This window comes from Choloepus didactylus, chromosome 15 (genome assembly GCF_015220235.1).
Source record: "Choloepus didactylus isolate mChoDid1 chromosome 15, mChoDid1.pri, whole genome shotgun sequence".
Taxonomy (NCBI): Eukaryota; Metazoa; Chordata; class Mammalia; order Pilosa; family Megalonychidae; genus Choloepus; species Choloepus didactylus.
In genome coordinates, this window is record NC_051321.1 from 17347540 (window position 1) to 17370166 (window position 22627).

General features: G+C 47.6%; 1 protein-coding gene across 7 annotated transcripts in view; it reads left to right on the forward strand.

Moving 5' to 3' along the window:
- The window catches only part of GFRA1 (GDNF family receptor alpha 1), a 207632-nt gene that overhangs the window by 150383 nt on the left and 34622 nt on the right, over positions 1-22627 (forward strand). The gene's annotated exons all lie outside the window — the stretch shown is intronic.

Below are 22627 nucleotides of genomic sequence, written 5' to 3' on the forward strand. Positions count from 1 at the left end.
ATGTAAGGTTATATAGAGTAAAATAAAAAAGTCCCCATCCCTTTCTTCTTGTCATGAACTCATAAGATTATTAGCCTCAAATCAGAGAGTTGATCAGGGCTCCCAGCATTGCTGGGTAAATGCTAAGATCCCAATAAAAGCCCGAGCACAGTGACTACAACTAACAGTGGGATGTGTATCCTTCTGGAACTGAGGGCTGAGTTCAGTCGCTGAACAAAGCAGGTGGACTTTGGTGAGCCGAGACGTGCATCTTTGGAGATGGAGGTTGCACTGATGCCTCATTCAGAAAAGCAGGTAGATCCCAGGCTGGAGTTTCAGACGTGACCTCCTATCAGACGACACCTGTGCTTTGTCCCCCGGATGGAAGCCAGGAGCCTTCAAGTGTCCATCTCTGACAAAATTCCATGTACTCAGTAAATGCTGGACAGATGGACACATAAATTGGAGAAGGGTGTGACTATGTGCTTGTTATCTTATAGGTTCCCTAGAGAGAAGGAAAAAATATCTAATATCTTGAGAATTCTGGCTAGTTGGATTTCTGGTCAATTTAAGTTTTATTCTGGTGGAATGGGATCCCATTCTTTCCTTAAACCAGCTCTAATACTAACCAAAGAAAAATAAAAATTTTCATTATCTGTGTAACCCTCTCACATTGAGATTTTTCTGGGCGTAATGTCCTTTCACCTTGTTCTTTTTAAGTTGGAAGCAGGTGACCTGGGATATGAGGAAGAACTCAGTTGATCAAGCGTTCTCTGTGTGGACTTTGTGTCTTGGGAGGAGTCAAGGGTTCCAACAACACTTCTTCTGAATAATCTTCCTCACTTCCAAGTCCATGCTCCATTGAAACCCTTTTAACTGTGGGCAAGAGCCAGGGATGGTTGTGTAGAGGGGTCTTGAAAGGTCTTGAGGATGAATTCAGGGCCCCACCACAGCCAGTAACTGGGGTAGCCACTCAGCCAGTGAGTCAAAGTCATCCCTGCTCCTGCAGGTGAAGGCACCGGGGGAAAGCTGGGTACAGGGGAGAAGCTGCACTCAAGGTGTGGGGATGGGATGGAGCGGATATTCTGGGCCCTCCTCTGAAGACCCTGGATCTGAAGCATGGATTCCTGTTCCCCTGTAGTCTTGAGGCAGAAGAGCTCCTTCTTCCAGGAGCAGGACTGGGGTTCCAGAGTCTTACTTGGTGTAAGGCCACGCAGCCCCTCCAAACCTCTACAAAAAGATGTCATCCTGTTCACTGGTGGGTCCAGGCCAAGAAACTTGGGCTTTTGGTCCTGCCTTGAGAATGGGAGCTTTCAGGGAGGAGCAGTGAATGAGCCCTCCCTCAATTGAGCCATTGCTGGGGCGTGGGAGAAGGCTTTGTCTTCTCTTCTCACAAGGTTCATCTTACATGTAGGGGTCCAGAGAAGGTCCGTGACCTCTCCTACATGGGCAGAAAGCCCACCCTAGTGGTTAATTTGCATTACCTGGCCTACTCTTCTAAAGAGAGAGACTCCTTGGAGGATTGTAATGAATTAGTTAAGTCCTAATTTTTCCTGCTAAGCAATAGTGAAAAATAGCTGGGAATTTGGGAACTCGGGTGCTCTGAGGGTGGTAGGCAGGAGGAACATAACCTGCAGATCACAGGGCGATTTGAATGCTATTTGGGGCTCAGAGTGACCTTGTAGGAAGGACAAGTTCCAGGGACCCTTTCTGCTGAGATTTCCCCAAGAGCAGAGAGTGGACTCAGCTGAAGGGACAGAAATATACAGCAGGCCACGGGACAGTGCTTGCCTAATAACTGATTCTTCCTGATCATACCAAGGACTGGATGTAGTGCACAATGGCCACCGTGCTGTGGGGTGATGGCCAGCTGGACTGGAAGGGAGGCTGGAGGTGATGTTTATGCTGCTGTCCCAGGTTTGGCTCTGGGTAGAACCTGGGGGCTATTAAGGAATCCACATCCTAGATGAGCCAAGGGCCCTACCCCGTGAAATTTAGCTCAGTGTGATTATGGCTTTTATACCCTATCTTGAGTCTTTTCCTGGGAAGGTGAGTCAGTGCCTCCCCTTGGTGTTGCCCCCATTGTTAAGTTATTTAGATCATAATTTCTTTCCAGAGCCTGGATTTATGACTCATGATTACCCCTTCCCCATCAGATGCAGTAAATGTAATTTGAGTAGCTAGGTTGGCTAATGGCATTTTTGTTCATCAGATTTTATTAATCTTGTCTTTAATTTTATGCCTTTTATTCCAGCCTTTCTCCATCCATCTCGGTTGGAGGCGGTTGTTGATATTCCTGTCCAGGGCGGCAGCTGGTACTAGCTGGAGCAGAGGCTTCTGCAGGTCCCATGTTACAGGAGCTCTAAGCCCACACCTCCAGGGGGAGGCACTGGCACCGGCTGACATGATGCCTTAAGGCCTAACTTGAGTATTCCCAAAGGGAAGCAATGGCAAGAGGGAAAATTGCTCCCTAAAAAATATTTTGGGGAAGATCACACTTTCAGATGCCGCATTTCCATCTCAACATCGGCGACTATCAAAGATCTGCTCAAGCTCATTAAACCTTCCCCGCACTTAATGTTTTCCAACTCATGGCATCCAAGTTTGCTTTCCCCAGGCTCCGACTGTGCCTCTGCCCAAAGCCTGTCTCTCTTTTCCTTGTGCCTTCAAACAGATGAGAATCAACTCTAGGTTTCCTTTTTGACTTTGTTTTTCATTTTCCTTTTCCCTTTTAGGGATGCTGACAGCTTTCTTTCCTCTTGGGGTGATTGGGGGGAGGCGATAGCTGGCCTGTTTGGGCTTCCAAGCTTGTCTACAGAAAAACAAATGAAAGGTAGTATTAGAGGAGTGTGATGGAATTTAACAGCCTCCCATTCTTCCCCTGAAGCGCAGCATCTCCCTTGCTAGTTTTCTTCTGCTTGCTCTCCGTAGTGCCTAGAAGAATGTCAGGACTGTGTTTGGCCATTTTGAAAGCAGATGCTTTCATTCCTGATGCAAGTTGTTGTATGTACATAATTTAAATTTACACCTTACCTCCTTTCCCCCAAACTCTGACATCTAAAATAATAGCACATGAGCACTGGCTCAGGGTCTCACAAATATGTTCATCTCTTTTTTTTTTTTCCCTAATGAATCATTCAGGCACCCCAGCTTTCTTAATTAGCAGGAGATCTAGAATCTTCCTCTTGAGCATGCCCCCTCCTCTTTTCATCTAAGAGTCACAGGTGTGTACTTCAAAATCCACGTGGCTTCCAGTGCCAGGCAGAGAGGGGCAGCCTTGTTGCTTTAGCTGCTACTACCTGGTGTCGCTGCTGAGCATGACCCAGAGGTAGCATTGTGGGTAGTTGGCTGTGCCTTCTTGGCCCATTCTGCACACGCAGCAGACGTGCTGCATCCTGGGGCACCAGAGTTACAACTCCTGGTCCACACTCATGGATGCAGCCACTGTTGCCCAAGGCAGAACCTTTACCTAGTGGGCTGGACCCTATGGGGCTCCAGCCAGAGGCTTCCCTCTCCTTGAAGACCAATAGGCTAGACTCCCCTTTTCCCCGGAGTGCATTCCTCGGTGGAATTCAGCATTGCTTTTGCATTCTTTCTTGCCAACGGTGTTTGATCAAGGCCTACCTGATTCCTTTTAGAAAGGTTCTGATAATGCTGAACACTGAAAGGGAAGGGATCAGGGTCCCTACATCCTTTGTCCCCAAGGCCTTCTTAATCCCCCTGGAGATATACTCACTCCTGCTGGTCCCAGCCTCTGAATTCCCATCGTCTCCAAGAGTGGTGGCTTTGATCAAGATACACACCAGCTGGCTCTACCCTTCTCCAGGGACCAAGTGTCTTATATTGTATCCTAGAGACTCAGGGACTTTTGGCAGAACCAAGAAGCCCTCCCTTGGTACAGCTCCAGAAGAACAGCACATGCAATTTTCAAAATTCTGCCCTAGCCAGCATCACATTTTCCACACTGGGGATGAATCTGTTATATTTAGAGGAAATATATAGTTTTTAATGTGTTAACTGGGGCTATTGAGGAAATATGTGAGAAAACCATGTAGCATGTTACTGCTCTAGTAACTCACTTGGTTTATCAGTGAGAAACACAAGAAAATGTGGCTTACACCTGAGAGACATGTTTCCTTGTTCTGGAACCAGATCCTTTTTGCACAGCTAACTGCTGATGTTAGAGATCAAGGACATCCTTGACTGCTGGGGCTAAATTTCTGGGTAGAAAGCTGGATTCTGCATCACCGTACCCAGGCTTGTCTTGACATGTGGCAAGCGCAGGAGAAAATGGCTCAGAGGATAATTAATGCCTAAAACTAGATGGGTAGATTAATTTGGCACTTAATTTTATTTTATGCCGATTCATTCACAAATGGAAATCAGCAATTAGACAATGCAAACTTCTGAACCATGGAAAGAAAGGTTTGGGAATATGAGAACATACAAGTAAAACATTTTCCAGTTCGTTTGAGCAGTTTTCATTTCAAATGATTACATGGGTGTCTTTAGCACCGGGCTCAGAGCACTGAATGGCTGGCTTCTAATGCATCCCACTTGTGTGTGCCCCTGCCACCTTGTCACTGTGCTGGAGGCCTGTGGGTGGCGAACATTGCAAGGATGTCCCCTGACATCTCTTGCTTATCTTCTTCTTTGACTGCTCCAGGTGGGGATGAGCATCCTTCTTGTTGGATCTTCCAGGGCCTCCACTCCCAGCCTGCACCTCTGGATGCGCAGCTGCTCAGCATCAGCTAAACAGTCAGAGCCCATCTTCCCATCAGGGGTAACCTGAGCCATGAATCAGACGGGAGCCAGCTACAACGTGCTCACCCTGTCTTGTCGCCTTGTATCTCTTTCCTTATCTCTCTTTTGGCAGAGGCGATGTGAAGCCATTTGTCTGTTCCTGTTGGAGCCTGTCTCTAAAAAATGCCTATCTAGCTTTACTCCACGTTCTCCCTCTCTCCATCCAGCCCCCTCCCTGTGCCTGCGCAGGCGTAGATCTCTGCCTCATTTCTCTCGCCCCTTCTTTCACCACGTCCTCACCCAAGACACTTTTTGACACTCTTGGCTCTGAGATGGAAAGAACCTGGGACTCCCTTTCTTCTGCATTTGCATATGTTGTCAGTTATCGGGTCCATGTGGACAAATGGAGTCTTGGCGGCCAGAATTGCCTTTTACAGTCTTTGAGTTTGAAATTGGATAGGAAAGAAATGGAATTAATTCCACCCAGGAAGCCTGGAGAGTCCCATTTTTCTTGAGCGTAGGAGGTTTCATAGTAGAGGGTCTTGGGAACCATTTTCAGGTCAGGCCTCTGTGGCTGAAAAATAGGGACAGTCAAGTAGAAGGAAAATTTGGGTGGATGCAGTGTGGGGTTGGAACTTTCCAGGTAGGAACTTTGGGGATTATCTTGGAGGCAAAGGGAGAAACTCAGCATTCTCTAAAAGCAAGACATTGGAGGCCTCGAGTGCCATGCTCAAGGTGTAAGGCTTTCAAGAGAGAGACCTGATCAGCTGGGCATGAGAGAGTCCCCAGGTAACCGTGTGGAGAGCGGGACTGAAGTTGGTAGCCAGCAGGCCAGTGAGGAGGCTCTTGCAGCAGACTGAGAGGTGATGAAGACAGTGGCCAGAGAGAGCAGGATGGGAAGTGGGGAACCTCAGGAGGCACCTTGGAAGGAGGATGTGATGTATTCCATGCCTGGGATAGAAGGAGGATATTGTGGCCATTTCTTACCCAGTGACTGGGCAGATGATGGTGCTGGGAGCCAGGAAGGGGTCCAGAGGAAAGAGAGGCAGAGTTGTCACTTGGGGGTAGGAGGCAGGGGGAGAAGATTATACATTGTTTTGGCCAGGCTGCATTTGAGGGGTGTGTTCATCAGGACTCTTTTGATCCGTGAGAGAAACCTAGTTTAAACTTGTGTAGGCATACAAGAGGGCATTTACTGACTCTTATTCCTGGGGAGGGAGGGAGAGAGGCAGCCAGGACCGAGGGCTCAGTGCCACTGCAACCCACTCTCACTTGCTCCTTCTTTCTGCTTGTCTGTTTCCTCCTCTTCAGTGAGCCTACTCACCAGCAAGTCCACACACACATCCTACCACCTTCTGATCAAAGAGGTAAAGGGACTCTACCCAATGAACCTGTTAGTCTGGAGAAGAAGGGGGTATGGCCATTGATATCAACTATGCAATCAGAGAGAGAACTCAGAGTGACCCTGGATTTAGCTCATAGGGAGTCCGTCTGTCTGTCCATCGATCTATCCATCTGGCCTGCATGTGCTGTGCCAAGAATTAAGACCTGGTTTTCTCCTACAGTGCAGAGAGGAAGGCAGGCAGATACGCGGTTGTTACAGCTAGTCTGTGGTGGGGAAGGTGCACGGTGCTATGGGAGAACAGAGGTGAGAACAACTAACCCAGCCGGTGAGTCCTCAAGACTCCCTAGAAGAGCTGACATCAGAACTGGGGCTGGAAGGGTGATGGTGCGGAAGAGAGCAGCTGTGGTCTCATCGGGAGAGGCGTAGGGCTGTGGGTTTGAATGAAGTGTGGGAGGTACGACGACGACCCATTTGCTGGGCATTGATGGTGAACAGTGCCAGGCTACACACCTCACAAATGTGCTTTCTGATCAGCCCAGCCGCCCTGGGAGGGGTCGGCCAGGGGAGTGACTAGCCCAGGGATCACCTTCCCAAGTGGAAGAGGTGGCATTTAATCCTCTTGCTAACTCTGCAACCTGATTTCTGTCACTGTTACCCAAAACTGTCTTTCAGGACAAGAATACAATGTTCTTACCTGTTCAGCCTGACTACCTTTAGTTCCAGACAACCAGCATAATCATCCTGCCAGCTTCTGAATCCAGACAGCATCAGTTTTAAAGACAGTTTTCATAGCGAGTTAGAACCTAATGTCCATCAGAGCCTCTTAGCATCATTAAAAAGAAAAAAAAAACACTCAGGTAATACATGGTCATTAAGTTCTTTATCTAATTTCCTTCCAAGCATTCATTGCTTATTATGGAGTGGTTTTTCTGTGACAGCTTACTGATTTCAAAGGAATCGTTTCTACAAATAGGAAAAATACTCCCAGATCACATTTTTTTTTTTTTTTTTTTAATTTTTAATTCAATCCTTCACTCAGGGCACATTTATTGGGCACAGTCTGCTTGACATCCAGGGTACCAAGATGTGCAAGTCATGTGTCCATCTCCCAGGAGCTCCCCTCCCCTGGCTTGGCTTCCTTCGTGCCCTGCCGAACAGTCACTCAAGTCCAAGTCCTTGGCCCTCACCTGCCCAGAGGCGGTGGGTATCTGCGACTTGGCTGCATGTGTCACGGGCTAGATGGATTCTTGGCTGTCACAGAGTGACAACCGGCTCTAAATAATCTGTGGTTTTGCTAGCAGGTTGGGGTCAGCCAGGTGTTTTGCTTCTGCCTTCTCTCTGCCCTGTGGCCATTTCATTAATCATTAGGAGAAACGTCAGGTGTGTGGATTGCATCTTGACTACAGTCCTGGTCAGAGTGCAGGGATGAGACCTTGGAATCATTCCTGGAAGTGATGAGGTGGGGGTGGGGCGAAGCAGGTCTCTGGGCTCCTCTTACCCAGACGACCTCATCTGAGATGTTGGGCAACTGAGGCAGGGCTGGACTGATGCCCTCGACTGCTCCTCTTCAAAGGGGCCCCTTTCGGATCTGCCCACTGGCAATTTCTTGTACTAGGAACCGTGAAGTTCACAGAGAAAAACTAGCATCCTCCTCTGAAACCCATACCTAAACCCAACCAGAGAGATTTCACTCTCTCTTTTCTGTTTAATTCCATGGGAAGGGGATGCTTCCGTTTTGTGTAGCTCTTTCTTCAAATGTGTTTCATCCACTGAGCAAAGAATGGGATAGACAAGAATGGGGAGACGGGGGCCTCCAGCCTTCCTAGGGAGCTGCCCACGTCCCGGCCAGGGGCAGGACTCCTCTTTTGGGTCCTGGTTTATGGTTTGCAGTTGACTAAAGCACCCACAGCCTTGGAACCAGTGCAGTCGCATCTTTGTGTGTGGAGACCTGCCCCGTCATTTGCTGGGCGTTGTCTTATATGGAAGAAGGGGATCATGTTCTGTGTTGAATTAGAACCCACTGGCTTCAGAAGGGTCCCCTGGAGGCCAGGGCTGGGCCAGGCTCTCTGAACCCCACAGTGCCTGCTCAGCCACAGCTGACTAGCTGCAAATGATCTCTTCTCACCCTGTGTCCACCAGCCTGGGAAACCAGCCTGGGCTCTCCTCCACGTGGCAGGGAGTTGGGAGTCACTCCTCCCACCCTCTCCCCACCTCCAAGGCCAGTGTGGGCCTGGCTCCCACAGCCAGGCTACGAGTCCTGCTCCACCCAAGGAGCCCCAGACCCTCGCCCCCATCCTAGGCATTACCCCAAGTGATATATCCTGCAGTCAGCTTGGCAATTACATTTCTACAGGACATTTCCAACCCAGTGAATGGGAAATCACTCTGTAATTTCCAAAAGCATTTAATTATGCAGAAAATTTTGCACCCAAGATAAACAAGAATTTAAAAGAATCATCAGTGTGAAAAGTACCACACTGAGCAGAATCTTGGGATTTACCCTTTCTTCTTTCCTTGATTCCTGTCACTGTAAATGTTTGCGAGTGAGACAGACCTGGGCTCACATCGTGGCTTTGGTAATTCTAAGAATTGGGCGGCCCAAGGCCTCAGTTTTCACATCTGTACAGTGGAGGTGGTGACCCCATCTTCCCAGGGCTACTGGGAGGATCGAATGAGATACCTGGGAGGGGGTGTTGGCCATGCACCTGCATGGGCACCAAAAACAAGCAATAAATATATCCCTCCTCCTCCCTGGCTTTTTGCACAAGTTTTTATCGAAGAGGACAAAGAAAGCTTAAGATTCAAGATGTAACCTTTTTTCTCTCCAGTAGCAGACAAAGAGACCTTTAAAGTAGGATTTGTGTGTGGGGTGGGGAACGGGTGGGGGAGCAGATTCTTATTGCTTTACACTTTTACGCACCCACAGCTTTGAGCAGAATGAGGAAATGCCAACGCCGTCGTGTAAGGCCACATTGCTAAGTTTTGTACATCATCAGCTTTCAGACTTGGTATCATTAGGGAACGCTGGGAGTTGGGGAGCAGGGGACAGAGTCCAGAGGTGTTTGGAGCATGTGTCATCTCGAGAACATTCCTGTCCAGAATATATAATTACCGATCTGCAAAGATCCACGGTAAGAGTGAGTGGTGCTGGCCCCGAGACTGTTGGGCATGGACTGGTGAGATTCACTATTGTTTTAACTGAATCGTGAGTGGGGGTTGCTGGCAGGCTGCCTCCTGGGACACGTGTCAGTTCTGTGACCCTGAGTACCCAGGAATACAGTATTCTCAGAGGTGCTAGTGTCTGAGTCAGTGACATGAGGGATCCTGCAAAGGGCAGTCACTGACTCAGGGTGACTGATCTGAACCTCCTTCTCTTCTAGATGATTCTGTGCTCTGAATCATCAGATCATGCACTTAGGAAGCAAGCCACAGCGGGGCAGGGGGCATCATTGCAGGAATTTGTGGGTGATGGTGATGCTGATGAGGATGATGACAAGGAGAGCAACATTTACTTGACATTTAGTGAGTGCCAGTCACCATGCCAAGCCCTTCACAACAGCCTCGCAAGTGGGGTCTGATACTGTGCTCCTTGTTCTCGGATGAGGAGGTGAGATCTTGGACAACTTCCACAGAGTCATCCGGGGGACGTGGCAGCCCGGACCTAGAGAGCCTGATTGGCCCATGTTTTCTTCTGCTGTGCCACCTGCTCCTTGTACAGTGTGTGTGTCTCGTAAACCACCTACGTAATTTTCCAGAGACTCTCAGGGTGTGTGGAATTGGTTACTGGAGGTGACTTTGTCTTCTCTTTTTATCTATTTATTTTTAAATGAAATTTGTAAAATAACAGGCTTCTGAATTTTGTCACAATAGGGGTTTAAGTGCCTCTCACCAAACGTGTTTCATTTTCCCATTAAAATAGCAATCCTTAAACTATTTGGTTTCAGGACTCCTTTACACTTTTAAAACTTATTAGGCATCCCAGAGGGCTTTGGTTTTTGTGGCTTAAATCTATGTTGATATTAGAAATTAAAGCTGAAGAAATGTTTACATAATGATTAATTCACTTAAAAATAAACCCCATTAGTTACCATGAGAGACATATTTTTATGTATTAAAAAAAACTTTGTTTTCCCAAACAACTACAAAAAAAAGTAGTAAGAAGTGTGGCATTGTTTTACATTTTTGCCCATCTGTTTAATGTCTGGCTGGAAGATGGCTGGATTCTCGTATCTGCTTCTGTATTTAATTCATGGTAATATCCCGTGTCATGCAGACTCTGGAAAGACTTGGCTGTGCTTGTGAGAGAATGAGAATGAAAAAGGTAAATAAGATCCTAATATCATTATGAAAATAGTTTTGACTTTGCGAACCCCCTGAAAAGGCTCTCTGAGACTGCCAGGGTCCTAGCTCTCACTTTGAGATCCGATGCCCTGGAAGGAGCAGAACCGTGCTGGGCTGGGGCCGTGTGTGTGCACCTGCAGTCTTGCGACTCCTTGAACTGAGACGGGCTGAGTGTGTGCGCCTGGCTCGGGTCCAGCCAGCTCAGCTCTGCAGGGGCTGGGGGGTCTGTCAGAGCCCGGACGCTGGAGCTCTTCCGGGTGGAAATGGGTCCAGGTGATCAGGGAACTGCTGAGCCTCTGCCATCCACTGGCCTTCCTCGGAGACTGCCACACAGCTTGGCTTCTTGCCGTGAGAGATGTCCTCCCCTCCCGACGGGCAACGCCTTCACATACGGCTCTTCTCCTTCCTAGCACTCCAAAGGATTTCATCATTCTGTGCAACTCAGTCAGGTTGAACTTCGGGCTGAATTGTCCCGAAAGACCCAGTGGAGCTTTTCTCTTGGCTTTGGGGAGAGGCCACAGGTAAACCTCGCACCTTGGGGTGCTGGGTTGTGGGGTGTGCCTTGGTGCTGGCCACTCGGGTGCAGTCCCTCGCTGTGCTTCCTGCTCTTGGTCATTTGCCCCAGTGTGAACTGGAGGATGGCCGTGACTTGGGACCTGGGCTAACCCTTAGCATCGGACATGCCAGGAAGCTCCAGGTTTCCCATGGGCACCCAGCAGTTGGACTTCCTGTGCTGTCAGTGTCCACATTTGATTGCCGGGGAGACCGAGGAGCAGGGGCGGCACAGCTGCAGGGGCAATTGGGATCGGAGCAGGATGGTCTGATGGAGTTAGCTGGCTTCATCTAACAGCTTTGAACTTCTTAGACTGGGAGAGAGAATGCCATCTCTCCAAGAATGTTTACTCCAGCAGTGGATCCTGACATGGTCCTCTTAGAAAGCAAGGGGAAAATGCCTCTTCCATATTCAAAAAAATTCAAGTTGGAACAGTAGGTATATGATTTGGGGAAGTTTGCTTTCTGCTTACTGTACTGGCTAGTGGTTTTGTCACTGTTGGTAATCGGTTCATTCAGGGATATAACAAGTCTAAAGTGCCAGGTGCTTTCCTGGGCACTGAGGGCACGTTGCTGAGTGAGGCACCCTTGGCATGGGGACATTCATGGGTGCTGTGCTAGCAGAGCCTCGGGAGGAGGATGGGGTCAGGGGAGACTTCTCGGAGGAGGCATAGCTTGGGCAGAGGTCCTCAAGCTGAGCCCTGCAGCGGGATCAGTTTCTGATTCCTGAGGTCTGGAGTGGGCCTGAGGATGTGCCTTTCTAGAGCATTCCGTGGTGCTGCTGCTGCTTATCTGGGGCCCACGTGTGGAGAACCACTACCTTAGGGAATCTGACAGGTGACCTAGGCTGATGGGCCTCCCTGGCTCTCAAAGGGGTCTGCAGAGCTGAGGATGCAGAGGAGTGGACAGCCAGATGGGCCTCGCACAGGCATTGAGACTTAGGAGAGGACAGCACGGCGCTGTGGCTGGGTATAGGGTGTTGCCCCAGGAGGGTGGCATAGCAGATAGGAGATCTTTGTCGTAGGAAAGTTGCTCCATTTGGAAAGGTGTGGGGTGTCACTGTAAAGGCTCTCATGTCCCTCGTTACGCACAAGCCAATCACCTGTCCATACCCTGAGCACAGCCTGAGATTGGAGTCTGTTTGGCTGAATGATGCCTGAAAATGCGAAGCAAAACAGACGGTTTTAAGGCAATTGTTTGAAAATAAATTCTCCTTCCACAATGGCCTTCAGCGCAGTCTCTGAGCTGGGCTATACAAATAAGGAAGGCTGACAATTTTTGCCATTCTCTTCTTGTTACTTTTTCCATGTGGACACATTCTTGGCTGTCAGGAGGGAACGTGGGATGGGCAAGGTCTGGAAGCAGGGCCTCAGTGGGGCTGTCACCCACATTGCTCACACAGACACTCATGGAGGCTTGAGAATCAAAAGCACTGATTCCATGAGCCAGGTTTCCAGGAAACTTGACCTGTATAAGTCAATGGTGCTGTGTCTCATCTCTCAGTTCACTGGGGGTTGGATGCAGGTGGCGCAAGTCGGGTGCAAATGGTGGGAGGTTGGTTGCAGGTGTGCAGGTTGGATGCAGGTGATGGGATGCAGGTGGTGGGAAGTCAGAAGCAGCATGCCAAGGGGACTGTATGTCCTTCATCTTTATTCCTGCCCCACCGTCCTCCACTTCACACACAGCGTCTTGCATTGTAAGTGCCTAGGAACCTTGGTGATTGAAAGGTGGGTTGCCTTTGTTGAACCCCTGTGCAGTACATGTCAGGCCCTGTGTTGTGTGCTGGACTACAAAGCTGAAGAAGGGCCAGTCTCTGTCCCGGGTGCCTGGGGGCTGAGGCACTTTTTAGAGTACACCCCGAAAGCCTAGCCCCACAGCCCTCTGTAGGCTGCATTCCGAGATTCTGAGAAAGCAGGAAGGGGTGTTTTTTGGGTATGTAAGAGGTGCCACCAAACAATGCCTGTCCCTGGAACTGTTACCAACGTGCATGGGAGAGCACCCTCTGAAGGAAGCCACACCAAGTGTCCCTTGTTCACCTGGGGGACAGAGTGTGCTGGCCTCAGGGGCCTCTGGGTCCCAGCTGAAGTCTCGCTCCCATCCCAGGTCTGTCCCCCCTGGGCTGAGGATCCTTGGGAATCCACTAGATTCCTCTGCACCTGTTGCCTCATGTGACGGAGGCCTAGCACCTGCCTGGTTACCTACCTCACAGGGCTGTGGTTGGGAGAGATGCAGCTGGCGTGAAAACACCTAAGAGCCCTAATAGTAGCCTTCACTCCAGCCCTTTGTGAGCACTTCACTCTGCACCAGGCACAGGGTTAAGGACTGAAGCTCCCCACACTCCCCTGGAGGCAGTGCTGTCAGTGTCCACATTTGATTGCCGGGGAGACCAAGGAGTAGGGGCGGCACAGCTGCAGGGGAAATTGGGATCGGAACAGGATGGTCTGACGTCAGTGCTCAGCCTCCTTCCCCCACTGCACACAGCACCCGCCAGCTCTGGGGAGGGTCTGCTCTGTGGGTTGGGGGAGGCACCAGGGTCAGGACCCCCAGGAGTGGTCCCTGCAGCAAGGAAAGGAGTGGGCCGGGGGCTTCTGGTCTCACCAGGTGTGCTTGGGGGGTTCGGATTCCCAGTGTGCAGATGGACTTGTGTGCCTCTCATTTCTTGACTTCTGTGACACCCTCTGGGAGTGACGAGGTACACGGCCCGGGAAGGGGTGGTCAGCGAGGAGAAGGCCTAGTCTAACACAAGTTGGCAAATTCTGCAGGGTGGAATTGCTTTTGAGGCCTACTGAACAGTAACAACAGATACTACTTTATTACGTTTTCAAACCGCAAGCAGTATTATACCAAAGAATGTCGGCTAATTCTGTCATTACACTTTATTGGGCCTCGTAAAGATCACTTATATCCACCTAAATCAGATTTTGGCTTCTTGAGCACACAATTCACAGCAACATCTCGAAAGTCCAAGAACTAAGTTAAGAGATGGAATATGATTTCTTCTCCCGGAGCTAGAGGGTTGAGTGTGAGGTTGGGAATCTGTGGGCTTGTTTTCAGTCTCAGCACCATGGCTTTGGACTGGTTGTTGATCTTTCTGGGCCTCAGTTGTCCTCATCTGTAATATAATGTAAAATAAGGCTGGCCTGGCTCATGAGTTACTGTGGGTTAAATGACACCGGCCTGGGCAGCAGTGGGCTCAGTGCCGGCCCTAAGTAAATGGAATTGTTCTCAGTACAGTCCCTGGAGCACTGAGACTTGTGCTGCTGTTTCTCCTCATTGGCATCTGTTACAGAGATGAGTTTTGGTCTGCAGGTGTGGTACTCATGTTCATTCATTCATTCATTCATTCATTCATTCATCCAAGTATTTGTGCCAGACATAATTCTGGGAGCTTATGTTCTCTTAGTGGATTCAGACTATAAACAATGTAAAGAGGTGAATTAGAAAGCAATGGGCAGGAGGTCATGTGAGCAAGAAGGCTGAAGCTCCCGCCCTGCCTGAGACTCAGAGCAGTGAGGGGTAGTTGGTGGGGGGGCTCAAAGGAGACCCTGAAGATCACTCTGGGTGGGTTGAAGTCAGTCGTGGGATGACTTGCTTGGAGGGGAGGGAGTAGGCTGAGGAGACAGTTTATTGGCTTATATAGACCATAGAAATCAGATCCTCTGCCTGGAAGGAAAAAGGGGAAAAAATTAGTTTTCAATTCAGCCATGAGCACTTTAGGTAAAATGTAGAAAATTGGCAGAGAGGCTGTTGAAAGGAGGATGTCAGACATGAGAATGGTTACTAAGAGGACGGATTTCCTGAAAAATGAGGAATTATCATCTGATGGCAATAGAATAAGTGATTTATTATGGTCCCTTTTGACATGTAACACCACAATTCCCCAACTCTGGAGCAATAGTGATATTCTTCGTGCTCTATCTAAGAAGGAAGATATTAGGGACGTGCTGTTTGCTAAGCTCGAAGTCTCTGTTGACCTTAAAACAACTTGCCTGGAAGAAAAATGACCTAGTGTGTATTTACTATTGAATATCATTTTCCTTAGGAAGTCTTCAACCCTATTAAAGATTAATGGGGGATCTTATTTTCATATGTTTCTACTTAAAGTCTGTTTGTTCATATGTGGGTTGTTAGCCATTCAGACATCCATTTCCTTTCGTCTTTCTCCACCCTGTCCCAGGGAACCTAGAAACTAGGCTCCTTTAATTTGCTGAAGGTAAATTAATATTCTGCTGAGCAGAGCACCTCAGAGATATGTAGTGCTTGTCCTTTGGAGGTGGTACTTGAGTACGGGGAAGAAATTTTCAAAATATTAAAGTCAAGAGACTGTGCAATTTGATTAATTTTTCATCTTCTGGGAACTCCCAAAGAGGGCAAGGTTGGACTGAAGGAGGCCAGGCAGCCTTTGGGATAGTTTCTAGGATTTACCTGCCTTTCCCTACACTAATGAGAACTTGATTCCTCTGGCTGTAAGCATTGCAATGCTGAGTTGCCTAGCTCAAGCATTTCCTCTCGAGGGTGCAGACAGCATCTCCTTCACTTAACATGGGTCTGACACCCCAGTTGTCAGGCCAGCAAAGGGCAGTGTGCCCCGACCACACATAGTGAGTGACCTGTGGATTGCCTTGACCTCTTTCCATGGGTGTGATTCCATTGGCCTATGACATGCGTTGTTCTACGGAATATGTTGAGGACTCTCGGGAGAAATCTCTCTTTGATCTTAATGATAGGCATAAACTTGATAATAATTGGGAGCTTATTGACCATGTACAGACCTTGAACACATGGATCAATAACCTCAGAAAAAAGCATTTCATATGCCAAGTTGATTAGCAGGTGAATTCTAGGGAAAATGTCAGTTTGGTCATCTCAGACCCAGGTTGGTCCAGAGCAGAGTGGACGACACTGTCACTGATGAGGGATTGTCCTCATCCGGGAATCAGCAGCAGCTGCCAACAAGTGCCAGGTCCAGGCCCATCTGACCCTCCCAGTCCCTCTTGGAGGGACTCACTATTACTCAATCTGAGTAAATTAAGCTTCAGAGAAGTTAAGGGACTTGCCCAAAATTTCATGGTTAGTTAAGTGGTTGAATTGAAATTTAACTCCTGGCCCATCTTCCAATTCTGTGATGAAAACCCCTACTGTATACTGCTTTTCATTTGTATTTTACTTTTCTGTTGCTTTTTATAACAAGTTACCACATACCCAGTGGCTTAAAACAACACACACTTATCTCACAGATCTGGACCTTGGAAGTCCAGCACCGGTTCGCATTCCTTTCTGGAGGCTTGAGGGAGAATCCATTTCCTTGCCTTTTCCAGCTTCTAGAGGTGCTGGCTTTCCTCGCTCGTGGTCTCTGCTGTCTTCCTCAAGGCCAGCCGTGGCCAGTCGAGCCTTTCTCACTCTGTGTTACTCACATCACATGGCCTTACTCTTCTGCCTCCCTCTTCCACTCTAAGGACCCTTGTGATCACATTGAGCCCACCTGGGAAATCCAGGTTAACCTTCCCTATCCCAGGGTCTTTAACCTTAATCTCATCTGCAAAGTGTCTTTTGCCATGAAAGGTAACCTATTCACCGGTCCCAGGGATAGAGTGTCGATATCTTTGCTTATGATAAATAGTTTCCTTATGAGATTTACCTTGTTTGTAATTTTATAAATGTCATGAATTTTGTAACTACTTACTTTCCCCCTCTTCCCTGTGATTGCTAGAAAGCTCAGAGCCAAATACATAGCTTTCATTTAGCCAGGGGTAGGTCTGCATTTTGTACCAGCTGCACCTCTACCTCCATCTTGCCTTTTTTGCTAATTCTCGCACTGGTTTTTACTTTTATTATGTTGCGTTACAGCTATATCTGACTATTCTCAAAATTCTTTCTGAAGCAAGGGTAGGAATACATCATTAAATTAAGCCATGGTGAGTGACCTTTATTGCCAGGGTTCCCAGGCAGTTGAGCGGGCATTTCTTTGAGTTCCAAGATGAATACAAGGCAACTTCTGCAATTTCCTCCTGAAATTGGAGGTGCCTGCAGAATTCCACATAAAGCAAATTCACACCACGTTGGTCTGTAGTTTTAAGGTGAAACTCTACTGGGACAAGACTCGCTGAGCATCCAAATTTCTATTTCTCCTTGTGGGCAGAAACCACAAAGCTGATTTCTCAGTTTCCCTGCAGAAATCTTAAAGACTTAGTGGATAAGATTTATTCTTAAATAGTTTCAGCGTATTTGTCAACTGCATTTATCCCAGGAGGCAACTGTTGGATATCTGAGAGCTTTATGATCGTTTTATCATCCAGAAAACCTCTAATTTCTTTTCTCCCTCATTTTCTTCCCCTAAAAATAAGTACTGTCAAAGCTAGATTTTCTGTACTAATGGACCTAGCCTAGCCTGGGTAATACAAAACAACTTTTTTTGACTCGGCAATGCATTATAGGTTGTTTGTGATTTTTCTGTGTTCCCATTACTAGTTAGAGTTTGCTTATACCGTGAGCATCAGTTTGTGCATTTGGAGAAATTGGCTGAGGGTGATGGAAGGGGAGACCTGGAGAGGGGCCGCTCTGGGGCATGGGATGAGAAGTTGCCTAAAGCCCCTTCTGGTTGGAATGGATTCCCTTACCAGCTGCCATAACTAGCTTTGAATTTGCTGGGTAGAGATTAGCTGTCAAGACCTGTCAGCCACACTGCAGATGCTGATTGATGGCTGTCAGTGTCCATGCAAGGTGGCTTCATGAGAGATGCCGACACTGATCAGACACTGACCCAGACTTCCCTCTGGGGACTGCTGCAGTCAAAGGGCTGCATAGCAGCCTCATGGGAGCAGAAAAGCTAAGGAAGCTTCTCATCTCTGCCATGTAACCTGCTCTCCCTTCACCCTCATTATGGAGAGATACCTGAGGCTGGATGAAGGAACTAAAACCATGCATGCTGCGCCTGCACTCCCTGAACTACTTCTTCAGTGGTGATGTGTGATTGGAGCTCCTGTGGGGCAAGCTCAGAGAGCAGAGGCTGCAGCGTCTTGTACACCGTGTGCTGGACACCCTGCAAGGAGAACTTGAGCTAGATGAGCATCAGTGATCAGGGCCTCTGGGGCAAACTAATTGTAGCCTCCCAAATATCAGGATGAGGCTAGGCAGGGAATTTTCAGGAACAGGCATTGATTTCCCCTTGGTCAGAGAAGCCTTCTCTCCCAAGAAACAAGGGTATTAGGAAAGGCTTCTTGGACCTTGTAGCGCTCTTTCCCAACAACATGTGGTCTGGCAAACTCACCTCGAAGTATCTCAGTTGGCTGAGGCTTTCATGATCCCACCTTGGGTGGGGACCCGTTTTAAAGGGCTGATGAACACAAGATGTGCGGGTGCGTGTGAACCTGCCCCAGGGCCTTTGCTCCAGGGCAGCCACACTGATTTGCTTGCTCCCACACCCACTCCCGGCAAGGGCGGTGGGATGGCATCTGGGCTTTCTGAAGGGTGGAGTCAGACCTCCAGCTCCACAGGCCAATGCTGGGCCTTTGTTCCCAGAACCCAGAATCTACTGTACAAAGCAAACAACGGCAATGCAGGGAAACACTCCCTCCAGAACATATTCTATGTAGGTTCTGATTTCCTGAAGGATGCTTTCCAGATGTGCTCTCCAGTGAGTAGGTTTTTGGAAAATAAAGGATAAAGTAATTTTCTAAAAACAGAGAAAAGATCTGTTTTGTGTCACTCTATTGAAAATTACCATTCCAGTGCTCCTGGCTTGTCGTCCTGCATCTAATATTAGCAGCATGTTTTGCAAATTGTTTTTATTCTGTATAAGAGATTAGCAATATTAACAAAACTTAGTGACATTTCATCATGTAAAAAATACGTATATTTTTCCCCTAAGTCCCTGGGAAAAGGTAGCCTTTCTTCAAATGACTTTATTCTATGAGCTCACTCACATGACTGAGAGGTTTCAAGTAACACCACAGGACCTTAGCCTTGGATTTACCTTATTGGTTTTGGTCGAAGTTGCTGCCTTCAATGGCTACAGATGAAGCCGGTTCTAAGTGTGTAAAGTAACATCCAGCAGAAGCTGGAATAAGACATACGTTTCTCTGTGTTGAATTTGTTTTGTGTTTTTGCTGCAAGGGCTTAGCATTCGAATGAGCCAAAAATTAGAGAGAAAAGATGAAGGGACAGGAAGTAAAATATGCATCGGACAACTGGTAGATTCTGGGTTCTGGGTGAGGCACTTTCTAGAATGGTCATTTAACTCTTACCATAGCCATTTAAAAAAACTGGAGGTAGCAGTGGGCCCCTTTTCCACGTGGAGAGACTGAGGGTTGGAGGAATTAAACAAGCAGCTATGGTGTAAGAGTATAAAAGGCAGAACTGGGATTAGAGACTGGTGTGTCTCTCCCAAGCCCCTGCTCTTTCGTATCTTCATACTTTGCTGTCTCTAATTGACCCAATAAGAAACTTTTCAGAAACTAAATGTCTTGAAATGATAACCAAGACTTTGAAATCTTTATGTTCACACCTGGTTCAGAAAAAATCCCAGCTATTTCTTTTAACACAAGCAGATTAATAAAGGGATCGTGCTGCAAGTTTCTGGGTTTCTACTTGCCATGTTGGTGGGGTCCAAAAGACCCTTTCACAGTGGGAGCCCAATTCATTGATCAAATCACCACCCTCGGTTCAGAATCCATCCTGCATCCTTTCACTCCTTGGTGCTCATGCATTGCGTTCAGAGTGCTCACTGCATGTGTCAAGTCAGTGGCACGTTAGGGAGAAACTGAAGAATATTTCTGCCCAGTGATGGCATGGAGAGCAGCTAAACACCTGATGATTTAAAGAAAATCTCAGGGAAACTAAAGTCAAAGACCTATATACTTCTCCCCTCTGGGGCTTGTACAGGTGGTGGGTAATTCTTTGCCCGGTGAATGCCTTATGCCACCACACACCATGCGACCGAGCAGGCACTTAACCTCTTAGGCCCTCGGTTTTCTTGTGTGTGAGATGAAGGAATGCACCAGAAAAATCTTGGTCTCCGGACTCAAAGAAGCCAAGTGCTTTGACACCAAAATCATGAGTACTGACAGAATGGAGTCATGGGTAAAAATAATAATGCTTTGAAAAGAAATGTTTTTTCCAAGTGCACCATAGATTGCATAGGAGGAAGGAAGGGAATCCAAGAGCTAAGGAGTTTAGCAAAATGCTCAGGGACTCGAGCTAATCTCAGTCAGGATCTCACAGTCCCTCCTCCAGGGCTCAGTTCCACCAACCACATGGCTTGGGTCCAAGGATGAGATTTGTCTTGGAAAATCATTTAAAGGATTATGACAATCCAAAAGGAGTTAAACCGGGCATGACTCGTATGTTCTTTACCTTTTTGCCATGAAACTATTTTCTTAATCTGTTACAGAAAAATTAGGTAAATGATTTTCTTCCCACTGTCAAAAGACCATCTGCTGTTTGAGAAGACTTTCCTGGATTTTGTCATTGTAATCATTTTTCTATTTCCAGTTAGCAGCATGCTTACTTTAATGCGATATTTACTGCATAAACCACTGTTTTTCTCTTCAGCACATTTCCTAAGGCCAACGTGGCACTTGCCAGCATTTTCCTCCTCTTTAAGGGGGGAAGATTGTCTCTTTCTGAGGGAAATACATTTCGACATTAGTGCCTATTCATTTCCTTTTCATTTTCCCAGAGAAAAACAATCAGGGTTCATCATGAACTGTAGTCATGGCGATTTCGTATCTCCAAAAGAAATCCAATTATGAGTTTCTCTGTTAATCCCATGCTGGACGTTTTCGCCGTCTTGTTTGGATCACTACAGACCAGGCCGGGAAGCTGTTGAAAAATATCACAGCACCATTCAAAACCGGGGTGGGTGGCGGGAGTGTGTGGGTACTGGGCTGGCCTGGGATGCTGACGTGGGACGTGCCAGCCGGGTGGGGCAGGTAGTAGATGCTCAGGTGGCAGTTGGGCAGACGCAGGATCCTTCCGGACTCATGGCTCCCCCTGGGTACTGTGAACTCAGTACAGCCACAACGACGTCACTGTCTTTGCAAACCTGATCTCCCCTCTGACTCCTATGACAACATCCCTGTGTGCTGAGCGCCTGAACCCTGACTCTACCCCTGCCTTTCTGCAGTCTTTATGTCCATTTAGTGGCACCCACTGCTCGGCGCACCGTCCTTTCTTTCTCCCCCACAAGCCCTCGGTGCTTTCCTCTGGCTCACCACTGCAGTCTCCTAGGTAACCATTCCTCCCCGCTTTGGCCTGTTTCCTGCTTCAGGCCCTCTCCCCATCACCGCTAGAACAGTTGGGAGCACAGAGCAGGTCTTAAGCAGAGCTTTGCTGAATAAATGAGACAGAAGAGCCTTCCTTCCATGCAGATCTGATCATGTTACCTCTGGGTTTAAAATCCTTTAATGGCTCCCACTGCTTGTGGGATAAAAGCCAAACTCCCAGGTCATCCAGGTTCTTCGCGATCTGACCTTTGTGCACCTCATCAGCATCACCTCCTGTCACTCCCCATTTGCATCACGTGGCCCAGCCACCCCTACTAGAACAACCAGCGGTTTTCCAGATGCCGCACATTTTAAGCCTCAGGGTTAAGAACCATCTATGGCTCTGGAGTCAGATTGAATAGGGTCACTTTCCAGCTCTATGACCTGAAGGGAGTTAACCTCTCTGTGCCTCAGTTTCTTCATCTGTAGAATGGGGCTAATAGTATCATCTAGGAAGCTTGTTGTGAGGATTAAATGTGTAGATACTTGTCAAGGACTCAAATCAGTTCTTGGCATGTACAAACAAATACTCCACGAAGGTTACTCCAAGATTATTATGAGCATGGTTATTTTGTCATGTGCTGCTTCCTTCTACCTGCAATACCCTCTCCCACTTCTTCCTGACATATCCTACCCATCTTCCAAGTCTCTGTCCCAATATCATAGCCTCTCTGAAACCAGTTCCTGAAGCTATTTAGTGGAGAAGTTAACAGCTTAAGTTGTAGAGTCAGAATGTATGGTTTTAACTCCTGGTTCTATTGCCACTTGGGCTCTCTAGTCTAACCTCTGTAAGCCGTGGTTTCCCCATTTGTAAAATTAGGATAATAATAGTACCTACCTCATTAGAATTACCAAGAAAAAATATACAGTGCTTAAAACATAGCAATATATACTAACTCCTTAATTCATGTTAGGTATTAGTTTTATTAGCAGCCTTTCTTACCTTTTATCATGAACTAGCCATGAAATTACTGTAATCTTTTTACCTGTTTGTCTCTACTTCTAGACTGCTGGTTACTTAAGTTCAGGAACAGGGTCTTATTCATTGTTATATCACAAGCACTTGCTACTACATTCTGTCAGTGGAATGGACTACAATTCAGCTGCTTTGTCAATACATGTAAACATTTGCAAACACTAAGAGGTTTTAGGAGACTGTGATGGTAAGACAAGTAGATGTTAGCTAAGAAGAATCTTGGAGGAGGAGGGGACTGTTTCCTTTCTCTGCAAGAAATACAGACGATGGCTTAATTGATCCTACACACTTCTGTCTGGCACAAAGGTAATGGGGATGGGAGAGGAAGCCCGTTCCAGAGGGGCTGGGACTCGACTTTGGGACATGTTGTATTCTTCATCAGTGGGGTTGACTATGAAAACATACACCTTGAACTGGAGTGTGCTGGTA